We start from the raw sequence: 21,422 nt of genomic DNA on the forward strand, positions 1-21,422 counted from the left end.
AATCAAGCAGACCTTGTCCTGAATGAAGATATTAGCCAGACTTTTAAATCCAGAGCTAAGAAAAGAGACTGGCCACAGTGCCTTTTGGTTTCAATTTTAACTTCCCTCTCCAGCTATGGACACACAATACAATGTCCAATTTTAATTTAGTCTCTGCACTTAATTTAGTCACTGCTTACCTTGGTTTTCATGTCACTGGTTTGGGAATCTTCAAGGCTTTCTCAGCCGAACAATAAACCCTGAACAGCAAAACCAGACCAAGGCTGTAGAGCTCTGCCACTTTCTTACTGACATTTCTGCCTAGGAGAGAAAAATACCACAAAATATCTCAGATAGAAAGGAATCATGACAACAATTCACTCATTTCCTTGCAATAGGAAAGGGGGAAACAGAGAACTTGAATTTTGAAAACTCAGGTAAACAAAAACAACTAAAAACACTAAATATCACTCAAGCCACAACTCAAAAAAGTGGAAGACAAATGTCAGAATTTTGACTTTTCTTACTCATGGCCATGTAGAGTTCCCCATCTGTGCTGGCTGACTTTGGCCAGTTGCCAGCCATCCACCCAGCTGCTCTCCCACTGCCCCTCCTCAACAGGAGCTTTGGGAGTCCGTCAATGCAAGAAACACTTTAGACAGCTTGCAACGATTCGTAGTACCCAAATTATAAACTATGTGAAAGACCCTTACGCAGTGACAGAAAAGTGGGGTTACCACAAAACATCATCTGTGCACACAGTCAAAGCCCCTTCCCATGCCTGTTCTGGGGGTTATAACCCTGAACTCTGCACAAGTGGTTCCTCTGTGGGTGGTACTGTGGTCTTGCATTGGAGGCTGAGTTTGAAGCAAAGTTACTTCATAAGAGAGAGAAGGAATAATCCACCTCAAAGTGTGGCTGGTTTCAGAATATATAAAATCTACGTAGATAGAAATTATGGAAGTGACAGAGAGAGAGAACATCTTCAGCATGGAGAATGAGAAGAAAGCTGCCTTAAAGTTTGCTACTCAGAAGCCACTGGCAGAACCCAGTAGGTTTTGTTGTAGCCCTAAATTACTTAGAGTAGATATTTTTTTTTATTTTAAGAACAGCAAATCAATATAAAATAAGACCATGCCTATAAATGGAACCAAAAGAAATTTATCACCTTCTATCCAATCAGGAAAACAAACACACAGTCTGCCAATTTTTTTTATCCTTACTATTTTCAGTCCTAGAGATATTTCCAGCAATATCAACGTCATCAAGCAGTGTATGACATCAGCTGGTAACTGCTTATACTTCAGTGCAGGCAGATGATACATCTCGGCTTCCCTTGTTTGAACTCCATTCCATCTCTCCCTCTGCAATATCAGAAACAGGAAAGTACAAAAAGTTATTGCAGTAAAAGTTAATATATGGAAAAAGCAGGTTATTCTCTTTAGCTGAGAGAAAGGGGTCCCTGATGAGTAATCATAAGTCAGCAAATTCTGGGATGACTTCCAAAGGCACAAATAGGTGCTGGGGCTTGTAACCACGGAAAGCCAAAGGTAGTCAATAGCTTGATTGCACCACTCCTTAAATAGTGACAGTCCCGCTGAGCAGACTTGCTGCTCAGGCTGGAGAGGCTGGAAGCCATTTTCCCTCTCCAGTATCTCTAACATCATCTCTTCCTTCGGATGTACAAATACTGGACACCCCATCAGCCTTATGGATACATGATATCTGCTCCTGGTCATGAAGAGCAGGGTAAGGAGGTGCTGCAGGCAGTGTGGGCTGTGGTCCCTGTGCTGGGTGAAAGCCAGCCTGGAGCAGGCTCACCAGGAATGTGAGACATGGACACACTGAGACATGAACACCATGAGTCTGTCCACTGAGGCTACACAGGGACTGCAAGGACACCTTTGCTGCTATTTGCTTGCAAATAGCCTTAGTCATGGCATGCCTGATACAGGGGCATCATTTGGTGCCTTTTGCCCTTGGTGCAGAGCCTTTTGTAAAATCTCCTATACTAATTGCTTGAAAACAGGATTTTTAAATAAAGGATGGGAAAACCAAAATAAAACCCCCACGAAAAAACAAAGAAAATTCCCTTCTCCCTGCCAAATCAGCCTTGCCTGGCTAACAGCGAGGTCATTCTTTGTTTTGGTTCAGACAATTTCTTTTCCGAAAGCGATACTTTACACAGAGAGACTTCATTCACATATGCAATTAAATATTGCTTTCCTGAACAGAAGTGGCCACACAGAGCATGCTGTCAACACATCCCTGCAAGATTTCTCTGAGAGTTCAGCAGAATAATTAGCTTTGGTACCGTTGCACAGTAGTTTTATCTATCAGAGTTTTATCTTGCCTTCTCTCAGTGGTGAGTCTGAGAGAAATTCTGAACGTTTGCCTCATGGGTCTAATCATCTTATTGATGCTCAAAGCGTTTAAATGTGATCTGCAGCCCCTTCACTCTTTGACATTCCAGTTCTTAAAAAAAGTCAGATATTTTGGCAGGTGCTTAGCTCAGACTTGTTCTTTAGGCTATAAGGCTTTTGCCTGTCTAATTAGCTGTGGCAAAAAAGCTGAGAATGTTGACAATCTGGGGATGTGAGGTAATAAAAAATAGATTATTTACCAGCAGCATATTAAGCCCTCTAAGAACCAGTGTGATGAGTTGTGCCCCTGTGACAATTCCCTGTAGCAGATAGATACCACTGTCTCCATCCGTCTATCTTGTGCACAGCGTACCTGACGGCGTGTTTCTAATCTATTTTCCCATGCACAAGAATTGATCCACCAAAGCCTTCAGAGACTAAAGAAAGTAACCTTTCTGGTGACAGCAAGCAAAATCTGTCTGCTTCCAAAGATGATTTTTACTAGTTTCCTTTGGGGCAGTGCAAATAATTGGCCAGAGTCGCCAAACGCTGTTCGGTGCTGGAGAAGCAGGGTGGTTGTGCTTCTGGTTTGGGCTGGCAGACAATAGCATGGAGGAAAAGGCAACTGTGGGTGATGGATGAGGTTTGGCTCCTCAGAAGCAAGGAGAGGCAGCACTCAATATGTGCAGTGTCTGCCTGGCTCTGGCTGTGAGGGAGCCAGTGCTGCTGTGGGGCCAGTGGGACAAACAGCAGCCCGGACTTGGAGACAGAAAAATCCTTATGACAATGGTTAGCAATGGAGGTGACATGGCTTCTTTCCTAGACACATGATCAGCAAGGCAGAAGGGCATGCAGGTGCTACAGGACATTTTCCCCCCTTTTAACACCAGTCTCAGAAGAAGGCTAATGAAGGCAGTGGCTAATTAGAGTACCTACTTTTATTTCAGCCAGTTTAATCCAAATGACAATCTGCCTTGGCTTTACTCCTTTTTTACACCACACTACTTTTTAAATTCCTCTCCCAAAACACATTTTAAGGAATGGAATCCTGGAATGTTTTTTGATTTACTCAAATCAGTATATATGGATATGAGAGGATAGTATATACAACATGTACTATCCTCTCATCCATATTTAGTTGGAACTGGATCAACCTCACTTTCCTGTATGTTTTCCCCACTAGCTTGTTAGAACAAGGCATTACACAACCCTTCAGATCCTGTAAGCCAGTGCAATAGTCTGATGTCAAAAGAATGGCAGTAAAACTTCTCTAGGTTACAGTACTTGCTCTTATAATATCCCTTACTCCAGAAAATGCTGGATCCATCTTTGGATCCTGTGACTGGTTATGGATTTCAGGTTACATGCTGCAGGGAGTCCCAGAAGTCCATTTCTTTGTCAATGAGCTGTTGTAAGAATATTATTCTGCTTCTTAGGGAATCTGTTAATCAATATGGGTAGAGTACATGACATAAAGCTTGTGCACTTCATTTCTGCAGGAAGCAGAGGTGACACCAGACCTTCCCTTTGGAATAGTCACACCAAGGTAAATACAGCACTTCAGTAAAGGATATACGGATTTGGATGTTTTACCTTTCGAGCAAAGACTGCAAATTGTGCAGCATTTTCAGCTGTACCAACTCCCTCATGTTTTGGCTTGTCTCATCATCCTCAAAAGCTAAATACGATGTCAAGGTTTATTGAGAAGATCACAAAGCAGTTTGCATTTCCTAACAGCTGGGGATGTCTGAATGAGTTCAACAAACCGACACAGAAAAGTTAAAACCCCATTCACACATCTATGCTAAATTCCAACAGAGTTTACTCCAAGGTTTGGTCTGAAAGTTATACAGCTAAATCCTTACAGAGATGGACAAGAAAGCAAAGTGCAGTTTCTTCCATCCAGGTAAAAATCTGGAAGTATCAGGAATCTCATGAGTGTGATTATTGCTGAGATGCTGTCTGTTCAATTTTAGAGATCAAAGATGATACAGAAACGTTCTGTAGCTCTGTTCTTCAAGCAGTGTGCAAGGAACAGGCAGGTATAATTTATCTTAGAGGATTTCAGGAAAGGATTCAACATTTTGGTGGGACAGAACATCTACAATAACACCCCTTATAAAAAGTCCATGAGTGGGCTGTGGGCACAAACCCCAGAAAAATTAGTGCAAGGTTTTCTACTGACTTCTGTAAGCTTGGGCTGAATGCTAATGGGTATCGATTAAGATGACACTTTCTCTATAGATAAGTTATCCATATTTCCTGCTAGTAAAGGTTGTTACACCTCTAATCACCTTGTCCTTTTTAGCAAAGGACCTGACGACAGACAAATTTTAATCTGTGGATCTTTCTGCAGAAAAAAACCCCATATTCTATCTAATAATAGATGGTATTTTGTTAGATATTTACTGGAATAAATTTCACTGAATTCACTGTCTCCCTGGTGATCATAGTTGGTAGTAACCATTAAAAGCACAGAGACTATGTGAGCATACAAATTCCTGTTTGATTTTCAGCTTTTTCTTCCTGAAAATACTAGAAAACTCTGAAAAAACTTTCCAATATTACAATTAATTTGAAAGGAACTTAAGGATCTATCTGTGTTTTGTAAGGCTTTTAAAACAGATACTGACAATGAACTTGGCAGATTTTTAGAAAGCTTCAATATAGTGAAAGAAAAAAATAAATTAAAAGAAGCCTGTGCAGTTTAGAAAGAGAAAAAAAGTGTATTCCATTATATCTCTTTCTCCTTCCAATATCCAACACCACGTTACACTGCACTGCAGAAGCTGAATACTGAAGCAAATTACCTGTCAGGGGGATTTTATCAACAAATAATTGAATTCAGCTTTCAAGGAGGGCCAAGGCTGGTACATTTTTCCCTACAACTGCACCAGTGCCTTGTTCTGTGCACTGTAACTGCTACTGCAGCACTAAACCTCCATCAGGGAGGCAAAGACTTGGGTAGGGAACAAATTTGGAATTAGGAAAAAAACCAAAAAAACAAGGAGAGAGAGAAAAAAAATTGTGTTTTCCTTTTGGCTTCTTGAAGTTATGTCTGTGCATGTTCATCTGCTCCTGATACCTTCTGAGCCCACTAACTGCTCTGATCCACACTCACCAGGAGCAGGGCTATCAGATCAAGTCCTCTCAGTCTCCAGTACAGGAAACCTCACTGAGGAAAGAGATCTTGCTAAGGGGAAAACTACAGCCTGACGCTCCATTTGTTAGACACAAAGAGTTCCTACACAAGGGGAAAGCGTAGAAGGTGGGCAGGAATGAGACAGTGCAATAAAAGCTTGGGAAGGAGCCTGCATGGTCCTGGACACCAGGGAATCCAGCCAATGAGATATAAATCTATTGAAAAGCAGGCTTCATTAGTTGTGCTGCTCATGGAGCTGCATGTTTACAATTTGGGAGGAAATGGTCTGAAACTGAAACATCACAGCAAAAAAATGTGCTTTAATGCGGGGTTTATAATGGGTTCATAAAAGAAATACAGCTCCTTAAAGGTCCTGGCTACAATTACAGCCATCCTGCCCTTAGTGCAGCAGGTATTTACTGATCAGGATGCACAGAGCACTGAAGGGTACTTTGGTTTAAATTGAGCAGAGTGGTCAAGTTTTGCCTGTGGGGAAAAGCTCTCAGGAGGGCACAGCCTGGGCTGACTGGCACAAATGGTTCTGAGAAACTCAGACCAGGGTCTGGAAAGTCACAGGCAGGGCTGTGCTCCTGTTGAGGCAGGGGACTCGAGTCAAGTGGGAATAACTCCATCATCAGGGCTCTTATTTCATTTAGGCAAATTTTAGATAGTTTGGTCTGGCTCAGATAAGCTGTCTCAGCATTTCATCCTGTGCTTTTTCCAGCTGCTTTACAAAAAGCAGAGAGTAAAACAGTAGCTCCTGAAGAGTTATTTGTGACTCAACAGGATCTAAAATGTAGTCTCTATAAAAACCTCATGCTCTCCCTTCAGCAGAACAGTACCTGCCCAGACAAACCACCAGATTCCAGATTCCAGTGGGGATTCTTCATATATCAAAAAGTGAAACACACTGGGGGAGGTTTTTGAATGTGATGCTCCGGAAAAGTCACTCATTCCTGCTGATTTTGTGCTATGTGTCCCATCACTACTCTTTTTTTTTTTTTTTTTTAATATTATAATTCCCTGGTAGCTGTTTAATCTGGCTGTTGGCCATTTTTCCATTTAGCATGAAGAGTTTTGGACAGAACCTTTCCAGCTGGTGTATTTGTATACTGCATGCACACACACAAGAATTACATGCACATTCCTATTTCCGTGGTGGTGTTTTCCTGTCCCTTTGCCAAGGGTGGGCTGTGCTGGCACTGTACCTTCAGTAGGTGTGACACTTCTGACACTTTCCCTGTGGAAACAAAGACATCCACTGAACCTAAAGGAAGACAAAATCCTCTAAACTAAGTTTTCAGCTAGTCTCAGATATCCACTGCAGCAGGATGTATTAATTTTGAAAGTGATTGATTTTAATATATATAACACATCTTAAAATAAGTTGGACACCTACATAATTAAGTTTAAAATTTCTATAGATTTGAAACGCTAATGGTTACACAAACAGCCAAAATCAGAAAGAAAGAAAAAAATCTAAACTAATTTAGGCTGTGTCAAGTCTCAAGCTCTACAGCAAAAGTTTTGGCAAATGTAAAATATTTTCTTTTGTGTGCAGGTTTTTTGAAAATGTTTTCTTCTTTCAGTTCTTAATATGTGCCAGAGCCACAAAGATAATCTCTGAACCAAACAGGTCACTGATATCATGTAGTGAGGCTACTCTGACCTATGAAAATCTGAATTTCCAATGGCATACAGCTCACCACAAGCCATCTCTTACAAGTCAAACATTTGCAACAAATTCCCCCTACAGCCATCGGTTCTGGTGCAGAGGACATCTCCCCATAACATATTTGTTTTCAAGAGCTTGTGTTGTGCAGGCAGAGTAGAAAGCAAGGGCCATGTGGAAAGCAATGCCTCATTTCTTGCCTGGGACTACAAGAGAGGGTGGGAAGCAGCGTTGCTGTAAAAGGGGCAGAAGAAGTGACACCCCTTTGGCTCCTAAGGCTGGCATAGGCTCGTAGCCCACCTTGCTGGCAAGTTTAGGTGGATTCTGGGTGCTGCCCCTTGGTGCCAGGTCAGGAGTGGGCTCTGCCTGCAGCCTCCGGGGGATCCTGGGGAGCTGGAGCTGCCCTGAGTGCCCAGGGTGGGATCACTCCCTCCCTGCCACTGAGGGGCTCAGGGGCCCTGGCACAGGCACCAGCAGCTGCAGGAATCTGCATCCCATTTCAGGCAGGAAAGGGATGAAGAAATAGGCAGAAGAAGAGCTGATAATGACAGTGACTAAATTAGGCAGCAGGAGAGGAAGCTGCCACCTTAAATCCTGGGAGGTTTTTTTACTCTCCCACAGACTTGGATGCAGGAGAACACCTGAAATCAGTGTCACATGGGGCACAGGGGATTTTAAAGCACTTTGGAGCAGCGCTGCTCAGCCACTGAGATGCTGCAGGCAGCAAATGCAATGCACAGCATTCCCATTCTCCCACTCCTTTTCCTCTTTGCCCTTTTGGGGAACATTAAGTAGCAGCACAAAGAATTTCTGCGTGACTGAAGGGAAGCACTGCTTAAAGAACAACTACAAAAACACCAAGACATAGTGATGAAAAGGATTTTGAAAGAAAGATCCGTAATTTGAATAGAAAATGTCTCTAAATCCTTTAAGCTGCTTTGAAAATCTCAGCCTCCATGATATGGTTTAAATCTAAGATAATGTGTGAGTCTGAAATTAGACAGAACATAACCTTACCTAAAAGGAAGAGGGATAGAAAAAGCCAAATTTTGCCTGAAATTTGCTTGTTTGTGCTATTTTATTGTTAAAGACTTGATTTATTCAGAGGGTAAAAAATCCGAGCCTGATAACTCCAATATTTGTGGGTAAAAAATCCGAGCCTGTGATTTCAGTATGGGAAGCACTTTGGAGCAGCAGCATCAGGCCACAGGCAGTAGCCAGAGAAGCATCACAACAAAGAGGCTGTTCTTGGGGAGCAGAGCTCATAGCATAGCTTTAAGCTGGGCTCAAAGGAGTGGTTGAGATAGTCTGAAGCACCTGCAACCACATAGGAGGTTCTGGATTTGGAAAAACACTTTATTGTCAGAAGATTATGTCATTACCTAAAACAATTTAAAACCAACTAAGTACTGCAGCAGGGATTCAAATGCTAAAAAATAAATGACGTGGTTTTATTTCTACAGATGCCTGCTGCACTGGCACTGGGAGGTACAGTGCTCTCACATCACACACTGGAATGTAGCACACAGATATATATATCTACCTATAGCTCCTTGCATTTTAGACTCTGCTTATTTATGTGCCTAACTCTCCTGGAAAGAAAACTTCATCTTAAAGTTCTCTATTCTTTAAAAAAGGGGGTAAAAAAGAAAGGTGGCCAAGTGTTATACAGAGAGTGAGGATGAAGATGTATATAAAGTAATGTGGAGTGTGAAATAACCAGGGTGGTAAATATTAAAGCTCCTTAGAGAGGATAGAGAAGAGTACAAAGAAAAATTTAAGCTTCACTTGTGTTGGAGGATTTATTAGTTCTTGAAAAGGAAGATTTCAAAGAAACTAGTAATGAATGAGGGAGTAATTACATACTGAGTTTGCAGAGAATAAACTAATTATAAAAATATGGTATGTTGTAGGCCATCTGCCCCCCAAAAAAGAACTGAATTGTCAAATTACTGAGCCAGAGATGACACATTATAATTATACTGCTACTATGCAAGATTTAATACAAAAATCTAACAACATTTTCCAATAACAACCATTTCTCTTTCTTGTTTGAAAATGAGAATCATTATATGCTATCATGAGATTTGACGCTGCTTGTCAGCATCCCAATGTGTTGGGATAACTGCATTACCCATCTTTCAGGAACGAGCAAACCTAGTGACAAACCCATGGAGGCATGTGCCAGAGCCAGCCTGGGAAATGAGGGAGTTTCAGCCCCGTTCAGAGCACAAAGGAGTCACTTGATAATCTCAGCCAAATTACTTCATTCTATGGATAGGTGCACAGAAATTTAACAGAATGCATCAAGGTTCTGGGTGTCCCAAACTTTTGCCTTGCATTTGGACTTCATTTTATCAACTGGAGACTATGTTTCTCTCTGTTGACAGAGTCCTTCATTTGAGAATGCTCACTGAAAATCCAGTTTAAAACCTAGTTTTGGTACAAATATAACAAACCCCACCATTCTGGCTGTTTTAGGACCATGAGCCCTTCCTGGCACTAAAGATGTTTGGAACTTGGAGTCCACTTTCAGCCAGTAGGAGAAAGCAGTGGTGGAGTTTCAGAGGTAGGAATCAAATGGTTCCAAATACTGAAGGCTTCATTTTATATTGAACTGGGCTTGGCTGTTACTTTTTTCCCCTTTCATGGCTCTTTATGAAGCTCTGCACAGAAATTTCCAGTGCCTAAGATCATCTCTCACATAATTTAATTCTGCTGTACTCAATGGCTCTTTGGGATTTTAGTCTCAGGAGACTCAGCTCCTAATGGTGAGTTTTGTCTTCCCTGAAAAACACAGAGAGGATATTCAAATAATCAGCAGCTATTGCTGATGTGAAAAATGAAGGGACAGAGAGGAAAGGTACAGAAAACCAAAAGTGTGTGCTCATGCCATGAGCATCTTAAATACAACTGAGACTTTACTTTGAAGCTTTGCACACCCTCTCAGAGCAGACTTTAACGAGTCACTCACATTTTCCCCTGATTAGCAAAGCTCTTTGTTTCAGGTGAGCAAGGAACCCTATCAAAGACAGCAGGATCCTCGTGCTCTTAGAGCACAGCTGCTTGTGTGCCTTCTCGGCTCTAAACACTTCAAAAAAGGCATCTACATTCTAAAACTTGAAGAAAATAAAAACCAGATTAATTTTTCCTCATCTAGTTTTGGTCCTCTGAAAGTCCAGGTCCACAAATTTATTTGGTGTCAAATACGTCTGGGAGAATATTTCCATTGGCTTTATTGGTCTTTAGACAAGAACTGGCAAGTGCAAGTAGGAATGAGAGGTGAGGATATTTTTCAACAATGTGGTTCTAATCCTAAACTACTTCCTACTACACCTATGCAAGAATCTTCTTCATCTTTCCTCTCACTCACCAGTGACTAAAAGTGGTAATTTTTATTTCTGTGATGCATCTGTAGCAACAACCAAAATTGCTTACAAAAGGAAAAACCCACAAATATTGGAGTTATCAGTGATATTTTCAATTCCTGATATACTAAAGTACAAGAAAAAAAAAATCTCAATTCATGCATAAGGTCTTAGCATATTAAAAAACCACCTGCAAACACACAAACCACAACAAAAGTCAGAAGAGAAAGAGGTGTCAAAAGGAAGAACCTTCAAAGCTTTTGAATTTTTAGCACAGTGCCCCTGAGGCCTAAGAAATCCCTGCATGAGTCTGGGCTCCTCTTTGCCCAGAAGAGTGGAGATGAAGGTTCAGTTCTCCGGCAGCAGCACCTGTGCTCAGGGTCACCAGAGAGTCTGGGCTCATCCCCACGCAGCTGAAACTCAGCCACTGACACCTGCAGCTTCTCATGCACTTTTTCTGTCATCTTGGGGACATCAGGCTTTGGAGCTGAGTTTGCATCAATTCATACAGTTAATGCTTGTTACCATTAAAAGTGGCTCAGCATGTGATTAAAGTTTGCACTAATTACAGCGTTCCTGCCGTCCAGCCTGCTGCACTCTCCTGCCTACAGCACTGACTTGAATGCAAAACCAGGGAGTCTATTCATGCTGATGCCTTCACTGTGTGCTCTGCTCTTATTTGCACCCCTCAAATTAAACATTTAAGAGGCAGTTAATAAAACTAACAGTTAAACGAGACACATTAAATAGAATTTCTGAAGAATGTATCAAAACTTAGTATTAGGATAATTACAAACCAAGTTACATTTTCTTCCACTTATTTTGGTTCCAATGAATTTTTACAACACCCTGCTATTTAGATAACTCTGAAATAATAGCTGTATTTCCAGTGCAATGAATTGAATTGGCATATTCCTGATCACATATTCATATGAAGATGTGAAGCTGCCACTGGCTTCCAAGAGAGAAAATTCCCCAAAAGTTTAAGGCATTCAGGCTGGCCTTGCTCATTCAGCTCCTTTTCCAGGTAGGAAAGTCGACTACATCTGAACAGATAAAACTAAATAAAATTTTTTAAAAAATTAAAATAATAACAATAAATAAGATTTATGCTATATATCCAGCTTATTAAATTAAATTTGTACACTAGTTTTTCCTCACACTAATATATATGTAGCCCTGCACATGCCAGTGCCCTAAGACACATTCAGTTGTCACTGTGGTACCTGAGTTGTGCCATCATTGTTAGATGCACTCAGGCAATAATTACATTTTAAAACTGCTTACGTTGTTCACAGAATGGTATTTTTTTCGTCATCAGGTGAATAGACTTTTAAAAACAGTATAACACAGCTACATGTACGTTTTTGGAGCTGATGTCAAGCCTAAATGACCATTACTACAGGGACATTCTCCCTCTGGTGCACATCCTGCCCTCAGCACGTTCTGCACATGCCACGGCTGCACATGCAAGGAGCAAACCAATGTCACCAACCCAGCACAGCCCTCCCTGAGATTAATTGAAAAACAAACAACCAACCAGAAAAACCCTGAAGAGAGATTTTCCCCATCTCAGTATATTAGAAGAGGGATTACTCCTGACAGCAGCTTGAGAGAAGAAGAAATTAAGGACAGAGAAGGGGGAAGTAGTTGCAGCATTCAATCAGTATGCAGCATCAGACTCTTAATTTGCAAAAGCTCTGCTGTAGAGACATTCCAGCATCGCTGATGGCCACTTTGCTTCCAGTGACTGTAGCTGCTGCAGATGAAGCCTAACGACTTCTGTAGTTGTGCAAAGATTTCCCCAAGTGAAAGTACTTGTTAAAACTTTGTTTCCCCACTCGTAGGTCGGTCAGACAGAGCACACACACAAAGGAGAATCCATTTCTGTGGTTTTTGTCTGGGCATGCCCCCTTGGTTAGCATACAGCATATGTTCAGGTCACTTTGATTAGCTTTGCCTCTCTTGGTGTGTGCAGGAAAGGCACAATAACGTCAATTGTGTTGTTAGCTCCATCTCAGAGCAACTCCCTGTGAAACACCTGTGAGGTTCCATGACTCAGACACAACCCTTTTTCCTCATTACTCCAGCCCCAGTAGCAGGAGTGCAATATTGTCTCCCACTGATCTGTATTAGCTGAAGCTTGGTAGGGAAGGAGGTTTGTACGGAATCAAAGCTCCAGCCTCCACCTGCCCACCTGCTCCTGGTCAAAAAAAGAGGTCAGTCACCTGGCTGTACTTTTAAAATAAACTCAGTATCTAGTTAGCCTGTGGTAGCCCAGGGAATATTTTAATTTCCTTGCACAGAAACAGAGTAGGTACTGCTGACCTCCAGGAAAAAAACCCCAATACAACTATATTAACACAGCTTAAAGTAATCTTCTGAATTTCCAGTAAGCAATATAAAGTCAGGTTAAAAGTCTCTCAACTAGTTTACTCAATACAGACTCAATTATAGAACCACTAAAAATGACCAGGTCCTGAAAACATCTCTGCTGCAAAAGAGGAGCTGAAAGCAGGCAGTGAGGGCCACCCACTGAAGACTGACAGTGGGTACCAGTACAGAGCTAATAATAAACAGACACAATATATACCCAGCCCCATGCTCTGCACCCTCCCTACACATGGTGAATGCACTGTGGCAAGAGCTGAACCCCAGGTCACAGGTTTCTCTCTGCTGTTCTGCCCCAATGGGTTTAACAAGTATTTTCTTTGTTGTTAATGCCAAGCAACTGCTACCAGTATCACTTCAACCTTGAAATGTCTGCTTAAAATGCTGCTCTTCCTCCAAGTAAAATCATTTTGATCAGATTCTGTCCTCTGTGCTTCTCATCTCTCCCCTAAACTGAAATGTGAAACATTTAAAACAATAAAAATCACTGTACTGGAAAGCTGCACTGTTTATTTTTCGCACACTGCATGCAAGTGTACAGCAGACCTTTAAGAGTTCTAAATTCATTCTGACCTTCTTCATCGGTTATTTACTTTGAGCCTTGAGGAAATGCTTAGCTTAAATGGCCTTTTTCCCTTTCAGAAATCTAATCTTCCAGAAAAATTCCACTGGACAGCAGGTTTTGTAATGGAATTACTGTAGTTAATTCCTATCACAGCAGTTCCTTAATGAAAGGCTGGAAGAAAGTCAACAGGTACTGTATTCTGTAAAAGGTGCTGTAAATACGGGTGTCATAGTTCAAAAAGGTGTGTCATCTCCCCATCAAGATAATTAATGGTCTCTCGAGTCAGACAATTAAAGGTTGCAATAACAATCTATAAGATATCTCTCTTTGTTTCCCAATTAAAACTTTTCAGACTAATTAAAACCATGCTTGTGTCATGCAGTGTGGTGGTTTCCAACCGGGGCAATAAAATAATGGGTCTCAGCCAGAGAAGATAAACGCCTGGAAAAAAATTACCCATTTAAGCACCATCTTATGTCAACATTGATCTATGAAGTTTTGCTTCACATAGTGGAGGAAACCATCTTCTCTTTAAGGTAACCTGCAGTCATTTTCATAAAAGCTGAGAGCCTCGACTTTTATTAGCTCTCTTCAGGGAAACCTTTATCCATTAAAGTCCTGTAACCAGGAGCCAAGTGCTTGGGTCCCACAGAACAAATGAGCCCAATGTAATGTCAATTATATAAAAAAAGAGAGAAAGATTAATTAAAACTCTTCAGAAGTCTCTTCAATCTCATTGTCTGATATGCTTGCTATCAGCAGAGCATGTCTTCCATCTGGCAGCTTTAACAATATAACACTTTGAGGCTGTTCTTAAGGTAATTATGTCAAATATACTGAACACGATAGGAAGCAATTGGTATTAGTTTCAGATTAATCTCTGCACATTCTGGCATTCCAGTTCTGTCTTCAAAGACTGAATTTGCTTTCACTGTGCTGCTGGTCAAGAGGGCTTTCCCCTTTCTGGTTGGGTTTTTGTTCTGTTAGCTGGGATTACATGGGAATTCCATGTTACAACACTGCTGGGGCTCTCCTGGAGGAATCAGTGGGGCAGGACACAGTACTGTGACCTGGTCTCTGAGATGAGGGTAAAAAGGACAGACCCCATTATCTACACTCTCAAAGACGTCCTGTAGCCTTTTCTGGCATTAGTATAATAATTTTTAGGCTTAAACTCCTCATTGCCCACTGCAGAGATCTGGGGATTTATCGTTCTTGTGGAACATCAGTGGAGTACAGCAAAATCACCTCACTCAGCAGTTATACCCTGAATGACTTGTGTCTCCATTTCTATCCCTGATCTCCCTACTTAATTAGTGGTAGCTAATTACTGTGAATAGCCTTGCATCTTTAACTAAATGAATGTGTGTAATCCTCCCTGGTCTTCTATTAGAGAAAGGGAGGGAGCTGGTGGTATCACGCAGATAAATATGCTGCGTGGGAATATCTGCCTGGCAGACTGCAGGAAATCTGTGCCCATCTTTGCTGTTCTCCCATCTTCTGCAGACATGGGTCAGAAGCTCTGGGACCATGATGGTGCTGAGCTGAGAGCTCGAGGGGTTGCAGTGAGGTAATGGGGCTGGTGGCTGCTGGGTGACACCGAGGATGAGCAGAGCTTGTTCCTCTCTGTGTGCAGTGCAGTGCATTAGGACAGTCCAATAGGAGTGGTCTGACCCCACTGGGAAACACCTCTCCCGCCAAGATCACAAGCAGCCACGGGAGGACTCCTGCATTTCCATACCTGATGAGCCACCAACAGTGAGATATTGTCAGTCCATGTGTAGATGCACGTGTCATTCACTCCAACCAGTCTTGCATTTCACTGAACAGTGGTAACCTTTGCATGGCTTACACTGAAAACACCCCAGCTTTGTCTCTGGTTAAAGCTTTCTTACACCTTATTTTTACCCTGTCCCCTCTGCAGATCACCCTGGCTCCTCAGCCAAGGTTTGGGGCAGCCCCCAGTGCAGGACTGATGATATCAGCCTCTGCCACCCCTCTCCCTCTGCTCGTAAGTTTACTTGGCATTTGCCAGGCTTCCTGAATTTTACTTTACTATAAAGACAATTTGTAGTATAATTGGGGATTTGCATCAATACTACTATAAAACAAGCAAACAAAAAAGCATCAAAGCTGGACAGAATTTTCCTGTGTCAGATTTGCTAGGGGACTCTAGCATTGCCATGAATTTAATTAATTCAATGTAAAAAAATGCATTTGTTCTTACTCCAGAAATATGATCTTGATAAAGCGGTCTGACTAGAATCACACATATGATTCTCAGTTTGGGGGTTTGTGAATGTACAGCACCAAGTCTGAGCCACTCTGAGTTAAGCCACGTTTTTGTTACTTAGATCAGTGATATACAGCAGGACCAATTACTATCAATTGCAGTAGTATGGGCAACTTCATCCTACCCTCCTTTTATCTTACAGCACTATGCAAACACTCTTCCTCTTGTAGAAAATAAAAATGAAAACTAGGAGACTTGAGAGAAGGCAGCTCACTTTCTCTTTTGGAGAGGCCAGGCATTTCTTTTAATTGAGAGCTATAGAAGATCAAAGAGACAAACACTAGCCAAGGGTAAATTCTTTCACACCTGAACCATGTTTATATGTAATTTCATTGCTGAATCTATGAACAAGAATGAGGTTCGCTTCCAATATTTGTCTCTACATGAGAAAGCTATAGGCCTACTAGATTGATCAATTATTTCTATTAGATGCTGCTTCTAATACACTGATGAGATTCTTGGCAAATCAGGAATTTCTTACTTAAAATGCAGAGAACTGCGTCTGACAGCTGCACTGACATTATGAGGACTGGATGAATCTTGAGGTCTTGAAGAACAAACAAGACAGGTTTGTCCACTGCAGTCACTGTTTACATGAACTCAGGTATGCATTGCTGCAGGTGTCAGTTCTGCTCCTGGTTTGAAGGTAATTTCTGTAGCCTAAAAGAGTTTAATTCTGTGGTTAGAAAAAACCTGAGATCCTGAATGAGCAGCTTCCCCCAGAGAAGTTGCCTCGGCCATATCGCCATCTCCAGGGAACTTCCTAGTGCTGATCAATCACTGAACTGAAAGTTTAGCAAAGGGCCTGAGTATCTGAATCTTTTATTTTCTATGCAGTTCTGGTTCCTGTTTCAGATATAAAAAAGATCAAGTTTTCTGTTTATACAACATACATCATTAAAGGATCTGAAGGGCTGAATCTGCGCACACACAGTTGATAAGACAGGCACTTGTATCTGAGCCCCTAAATGCTCTGGCAAAACAGAGACATCACAAAGATCTGCACAACTCAAAGCCACAGGCAGCACATCTGCCACAAAGATGGACAAGGAGGTCAAGAGGCTTTGTTAAGAAGTTTCACCTTCTGCCAGTGCCCATGTGGGAAGCTTGGGAAAAGCCTGGTTTGGGGAGGCAGAGCAAGACACCTGCACACAGCACATAGACCTGCAACTCTGCGGTCAGCCACAGACCTTCTAAAGCAATGAAATGATAAGGAAGCAGGACAATCTCTTTTGAACACCAGACTCTTCTGGGATTCAGTGCCATAACTTTTTTATTTCCCTCCTAAAATGTTAATTCAAATGTGCAACTAAGTAAGTGCCAAAACAACTTGTAAAACTTTTAGTAACCCCACACTGACAGAAAAGTAGTATCGCAGAATGTGCTCCATTCCCTTTGATCTATGATTTATTGATGCACAGTATGAAATATTCATTAAAACAGACTGCTGTTTCCCATTGATTTGTCATGTTTTTAATTCATATTTTAACACATTAATAAAACTGACACTATTAATTATTTTTTGAAATACCAAATATATTTGAGATGTAAAACTGGCATGGGTTATGTTTGATATTAAAATATCAGGAAGAATTAGTTCAAGCAAAATATGAACTGCAAGTGCTTGTAATGATCCTCTATATTCTATCGCCCCAAACAACTCCCTAGTTCCCTTCACTACTTTGAAACAACTTTAAATTACAAATGCAAACTCCACTTAGAAGCAGTTGTAACATTAAGCTCATGCTGCTTCTGCATTTCATACAAATACATGTGTTCATCAGTCTCTGCTATGGAGGTAACATAGAAATATATTGGAGGGGCACAGGAACCTGTTTTTCTGAAATGATTGCTGATCTTGGTCTTCAGTGGTGTTTTTTTCTTAGCAACGGTTTGGTTTAACAATCCACAAGGCAGCTCTGTTCTGCCACTCCATCTGCTGTGTAGCAATAATAGGGAGGCTTATGCATTTTTAAGGGAAATATAGTCTGTCTTATAAAAGGCAGACTCATAATTACAGCTTCCAGCTTGCAGGAGGACATGTTGAAATGTGCCTATGAAAAATTAAAGTTCATACTGGTCAGAAAAACTCCACTGACGTACCTTCATTTATGTCACCCAATTACTTGGTCCTCAGAGATAAATTATAAAGTATTGCTCAAAATCAGAATGACCACCTTTTAGGATTGTATTGTTAAGCTGGTGGCACTTGAGATCTGGCCATTTCTGCTTATGAAGATCTTATTTTCTAGAACTCAAAAAGATTTATTAATTTGTTCATTTTAAAAAATTAAAATTCCAAATAAATAAACTATTTTAAATAGTACATCATATGAACACTCAGAGATCAGCTCTCATTTCTCAGTTAATGTTTTCAAGAGCTTAAAGCTAGAGAGAAAAGCAGAAAAATATGACTGACCCAAGACCACTCAAATGCCTCAAGCAACTTCCACCCTTCTTGTTGCCAAAATTATGCAATTAAAAGAACTACAACCTTTCAGCTTTCACTGGAGCCAGATTTGCATGGGGGTTTGTTGTTTGTGTCAATTCTGAAATCTGAGATGGGCATGGCTGTGCATAAAATATTAAGGGTGCCCAACTACAGTTTAAAAATTATCTTTAGCTCCATAAGACAAATTACAGAATCTTAGATTTAATCAGACACTAACTCCTGCCCAAACCTGGAGAGTCCCAGTGAGACAGCAGTTTCCAGGGATGGGGAAAGTGGTACCATTGAGCAGGAGCTGGGAGCCCAGAGGGTGTGAGAGGGGGATTGCTGTTCCTGTGTGTGCCAGCTTTTCCACTGCAGGAGTAAAGCAATCCTCTGCTTGTGGTGTAACCAAACAGGAGCAGAGCCTTGGGATGAGCAGACCTCACCAGGGCCTGCCTGAACTGCCAACACTCCATGCTACTTTCTCTAGTTTGACAGGATGTTTTTAAAAGAACATGTGCAGCACAGTTTAAGGGTTTGGGAACTTAGGAATCACTAAAAGATGTATAAATGTGTCATTAGCATCTTGTTCACACGGTGGAAGGGCAACAAACAAGAGAGCTTGCCTGGGGATTTGAGAATGCCCACACCTGCTACACTGGGATGTGCTTTGTGTGGAGAATTCCAAAGGCAGCTTCTGCAATTCTTTGACCTAATGGTCAAAGGGACCTTGGACTGTTGGGTACCAACTCTGGCCTCCTTGCAAACACTGAGTGCCATGTGGGAAGAACTGTCCTTGAGGCCTCATGGTGCTCTAGCTTTGGCAAAGGCAGGAAAAAGTGATGTCCACTTATTACACGTACATTATCTGCCAGTCTCAAATTCATGTGTTTTCTACTGGCAATGTGGACGTTCACATTTTTCAACCTCTTTTTTTTTGTGTATTGATTTGTTTTATAGCAAATCAGCATTTCATCTGACCTTTAAAATTGAAGTGTCCATGGTTCAGCAGCTTCCAAAGCCTTTGCCATCACATAATTATGGAATTGTGATTCAGGTCTGTTTAATAGCCAACCTTGGGCAGGAAGTTCTGCAAATATATTGTAGCTGCTTCTTTATTAATTATCAGCATCTTCAGCTACTGGATTTCAAAAGAGACCAATATTCCAAAGGAACATTAAGTGCTGACCTAAAATAAGAAAGAAACAATACAGCAAAATGCCAGAGTCCTGCAGACCATGCCAAAAGGATGTGCCTATGTGATTCCTGATGTTGCACTTCCCATGCTGTGGCTGCAACCTCAGGGCCAACTCAAAAAAGAGACTGCATAAATGTCACTTTCAACATGGTAATGACACTGGAAAGCACTCACTGATCTAGAATAACCATGTCTTTCTCTAGTGTATTGTGGAGACGGCTTCAAATGCATGTAAGTTCAGACCCTATATTGGGATGGAACAGATGCTGGTGAATTATCCTGTCAATTACCATTTTCTCTTTACTAGAACTGAATAAAAATATAACAGAAAAACCCTCAAGATGCATGTAAAGCTTGTTATTTGAAATGCTGTTGCAGATGGAGCACAATCCTTACTCTAGTAACGCTGGGTTTGCAGCTGCATGCCTACAGCTTTTGCTGTGCTGTGGTGTAAGGGTACCTGAACACCTTACAGCAAAAAGCTGCAGCAAGAGCTGGGGGACAGAAGGGATAGGTCAGTGACAAGTATACAACAGTTCCAGTTGTGGTGAAGCTGGATTTGGGGGCTGTGCTTGAGGGCACACCTAGGTGCCATCAACACTGATTCTCTGGGTGACCTGGGAAGGCCCAGGCAGTCTCTGCACAGATGGGGTGAGGGACTGGCTTGGGACAACAAGCCAGCTGGACAGGAGGTGATTGACTGAGCTATCACAATTACATGTTGGCATTATTGTTGTAGGAGCTCTCTGGGACAGAATTTTGGGCAGTTGCAGAAGTTGCCCCAGGCAGCTCCTGCTGTGTTTAGCCCAGCCTCAATGCCTAAATGTGTTAGTTAACAAACTGGGTGGAGAATGAAGCCTTGCCCTCCAGAGACTCCCCGTGGTGATTTCTGCTGTGGAAGAGATCAAGCTGTGCATCACCATTTGTAAATAATAGAAATTGTTGCTATGTGGGAAGTCATTTGTATGTAGTTAAGCTATTTAAAAGACGTTTTATCTTTAGTTAAGATATACCAGTGGCAATGAATTAAACATGCTGGAGCCGTCTCCTAGGAGCACAGGCCAGCTGAGTGATAGCAGTCTGGGGAGTCTCACTTAAATCAGCTGAAGACACTTCTGCAAGGACACCTACAACAAAGACTCCCACCTCCACCCAGGATGCAACCACCATCCTTTTTGGGAGACTGGGTTCCCCATGTGAGCATTACTTATGCAGAGACCCCTCCAAATCACACCCCTTTTAAAAGCCCTGTCTGAGAGTGCCTGTGCAATACCATCCAACCGCAAATGTTGGCTTGTCCTGGAAGGACAGAGGCCCAGAGGGACAGACCTATTCTGCTTTCAGTGCTCAAAAAGCTACTTATAAAGCTTGTTTAGATAACACCAATCACCTTAGCATGTGCACATCCCCAGTTGAGCACTGGATAGAGTCAGGGAGGTCCAGCCGATCCTTCGAGAGTTATTGGGCTATTTGCTTTGCATATGCCTCAGTTTCCCTCTGTGTAAAAGGGGGTGATACACAGCACTAGGAATTTGTGGATGATTTAGGAGCCACATATTTATTATTAGTTTTCTTGTCTGGTTTCGACATCCAGTGATATCAGGTCAAAAGCAAAGCAAGTTTTCATTAATGAAACATGAATCCTTCCCTAATACAGTGGGACTGAGCAGTCTGCAGGATGATTTTGTTGTCTGATATCGTTACCCTTTATGATCTCATATTTTATGGTAGTTAATGCCATTGGAGGAAAACATGATTAGAGCAGAAAGCAGCTTCAAAGCAGCCATTGCTGAGTGCATTCATCACACTTGCTGCAGAGCTGGATTTTTCCTCTCTACAAATATAATCAATCAGTGCAGGTAAAGAGTTAGTTGCAAATAGAAGCCCTTTATGGGAACTAGTGTGTATCCTGTTTTTATCAGTGTGCTGGGAACTGTAGTTAGACTGGGATAAGTTATGTGGTGTGGGCTTAGGCATTAATGAATATGAGAAACTAAATTATTGAATTTTGCAATGCAAA

The 21,422-nt window shown here is 41.6% G+C and overlaps 1 long non-coding RNA gene across 1 annotated transcript in view; it reads right to left on the minus strand.

Annotated features, from left to right (window-relative positions):
* Window positions 1–21,422, minus strand: part of LOC116452109 — a 97,176-nt gene that overhangs the window by 9,574 nt on the left and 66,180 nt on the right. Inside the window, exons 3-4 of the long non-coding RNA XR_004243403.1 lie at window positions 1,203–1,343; window positions 180–300 (exon numbers count right to left, since the gene is read on the minus strand). This is a non-coding gene — a long non-coding RNA (uncharacterized LOC116452109). The remainder of the gene's footprint in view (window positions 1–179; window positions 301–1,202; window positions 1,344–21,422) is intronic.

Source organism: Corvus moneduloides, chromosome 16, assembly GCF_009650955.1.
Source record: "Corvus moneduloides isolate bCorMon1 chromosome 16, bCorMon1.pri, whole genome shotgun sequence".
Taxonomy (NCBI): domain Eukaryota; kingdom Metazoa; phylum Chordata; class Aves; order Passeriformes; family Corvidae; genus Corvus; species Corvus moneduloides.